This window comes from Nicotiana tabacum, chromosome 21 (genome assembly GCF_000715075.1).
Source record: "Nicotiana tabacum cultivar K326 chromosome 21, ASM71507v2, whole genome shotgun sequence".
NCBI lineage: Eukaryota > Viridiplantae > Streptophyta > Magnoliopsida > Solanales > Solanaceae > Nicotiana > Nicotiana tabacum.
The window spans coordinates 63,482,608-63,485,455 of NC_134100.1; the positions used below are offsets into that span (position 1 = coordinate 63,482,608).

A 2,848-nucleotide genomic window follows, 5' to 3' on the forward strand; every position below is an offset into this window, starting at 1 on the left:
TAAACATGGTTAATAAGGGTTTGGAGATATTTTGAAGACAATATGGACGTAGAAACACAAATGGAGCACGAATTCATCGATTCTTCCAGGCTTCATCTCGTATTTGTAGCTTTTATGATTCAAAACTATATTTGGATTGTTCATAGGATCATGAGTGGCTAAACCCCTCTTGTTCTGGGGTTATGGGTTGTTCTTAAGTGTTGTTTTTTGACGGTTGACAATATTACTTGATTTAATCATATTAATTTGTCTGTTCAATCTTATGGTTAATTATTTTACTACATAGCTAACAGTAGAATACTATCTGCGGATTTATAGTTGAACTCGAAAGTGGGAACTATAGATTGAATATAAGATTAAATAGAGTAAGTTCTTGCATGCAAGCATCAAATAGATTCATGATTAGGATAGACATATTCTAGTTGCCTTACTTGATTATTATTGCAGGAAATATACATGCGTTCTAGTTAACTCTTATTCTACAGACATAAAGTATTAGGTTTGCTTGAATAGTAGAGCGAGGCATCGAAAGAACTTCACGAGCATAATAAACCCTATTAATGAACAAATCAGATAGATCAAGTAATTGGATCAACCAGAAAATTCAATAGGAGAGGTGTTAATCTCATAACCCCGAAATATCCCCATCTTATTGAATTTGCTCCTAAGTGTTTGTGTGCTCTATTCGTATTTGTGTTCTCTTGATTGTTTCTTAGTTTCTTAGTAGTTTTAGTTATAATAAAATCACAACCATCATCCTTAACACTACTCGATCGCGTATACTTGCATGTGTGTTTGGCCCCGACAAGTTTTTGGCTTTGCCAGAATTTAGAAATTAGTTATTACCTGTTTGAGTTTAAATTTGTTCGTTGTTTTTTCTTCTACAGGTGTTCACATTATGCTACAAAGAAGTGGAAGCTTGAACGATTTTCCTCCTTACGAACCTGAACCTAAAAAACCCTTTCACATGTTAAGTAGGGAGGCCGAAGCAAGAGCTAGAACTATAGAGTTGGGCATCACAGTCCAGCCACATACAATAAAGATGGTAGAAAATGACGAGCGACCGGTGATAGATGCCGCAAGGCCTAATCTTGAAAACATGACTCAGGCTATCATAAAGCTTGATATTACTGGTTACTTTGAGCTGAAGCAGTACATGGTGCAACTCCTTCAGTCCATATGGCAATATGTGGGTATCTCTCATGAAAATCCGTAAAGGCATATACAAAATGTTTTGGAGATTATGGATACTTACAACTATCCGAACGTTTCCAAGGATTATGTCTAAGTTACTTTATTTCCTTTTTCTCTATTGGGGGAAGCAAAAACATAGTTGCAAAAGGATCCATCTAACTCAATTCGCACGTGGGATGATCTAGCAAGAAATATTTTGATCAAGTTCTTCCACACAAAGAAAACTAAGTCACTGAGAAGCCAAATTCTTGGGTTTCAATAGAGAAATGGTGAGACTCTTCGTCAAGCTTAAGAATGATACAAGAAGTTACTCAAAGATTTCCCGCATCATTATCAGACCGATAAGGTGTTGGGTCACACGTTTGTTGATGGGTTAGATGATGCGTCAAAGATGAATCTTGACTCAACTTGTGGAGGAACGTGTATGCACAAACCTTATTGTGAAATTCAAACTCTTCTGAAAAACTTCACCGCAAATGATCATGACTGGAAACGTGATGGTGAACCAAGAAGAATGACAAAATAGACGGTAGCAGGCACACTAGAGCTAGATGAGATTTCAGCAAAATGGGTAGATATGGCTAAACTGACAAATCAAATGACTAAGCTGGCAGTGGTCAAGCACATCAGATGCAACATGTTCAATAGATGGCTACATGTTGTGAAATTTGTTGGCCAAAGCATGAACATCCAAAGCTAACAGCCTCTCCCCAACTGGAATGTAAGCAAGACTCCCTATGTTCTCAGCCTTCCTACTCAAAGCATCGGCCACCACATTAGCCTTTCCTAGATGATAAAGAATAGTGATATCATAGTTCTTTTGTAACTCTAACCACCTCTGTTGCCTCAAGTTTAGATACTTTTGCTTGAATAAGTGATGGAGACTCCTGCAATCTGTGAACACCTCACAAGGCATGTCGTAAAGATAATGCCTCCAAATCTTCAGCACGTGAACAATGGCTCCAACTCCAAATCGTGTACAAGGTAGTTCTTCTCATGGGGCTTGAAATGATGCGAAGCATCAACAATAACTCTACCCTCTTACATCAACATGCACCCAATGTCAATCCGAGATGCATCACAATAGACTATATAAGAACCCAATCCCGAAGGCAAAACCAGAACTGGAGTTGTGGTCAAGGCAGTCTTGAGCTTTTGGAAGCACTCCTTACACTCATCTGACGACCTGAATGGGGCACCTTTCTGTGCCAATCTAGTCAATGGGGTTGTTATTAATGAAAACCCCTCCACAAACCAGCAATAATACCGAACCAACCCAAGGAAACTCAACATCTTTGTAGTAGTAGACGGTCTGGGACAACTCTGAACTGCTTCAATCTTCTTTATATCCACCTTAATCCCCTCACTGGACACCACGTGGCCCAAGAATGCCGCCAAGTCTAACCAAAGCTCACACTTGAAGAATTTAGCATATAGCTTCTTCTACCTCAAAGTCTAGAGCACGATCCTCAAATGTTGTTCATGATCCTTCCGACTACGAGAATACACCAATATATCATCAATAAATATGATGATGAAAGAATTAAGAAACAGCTGAAACATGTTGTTCATCAAGTGCATGAAAGCTGCTGGAGCATTGGTCAGCCCAAAACACATCACCAAGAACTCATAGTGGCCATAGCGAGTCCTGAAT

At 38.9% G+C, this 2,848-nt stretch overlaps 1 non-coding gene across 1 annotated transcript; it reads right to left on the bottom strand.

Annotated features, from left to right (window-relative positions):
• Positions 1–1,423: 1,423 nt before the first annotated feature.
• On the bottom strand, positions 1,424–1,530 carry LOC142175557 (small nucleolar RNA R71). The gene has a single exon (XR_012704667.1). It is a non-coding gene; the product is annotated as a small nucleolar RNA R71 (small nucleolar RNA).
• Positions 1,531–2,848: the final 1,318 nt, after the last annotated feature.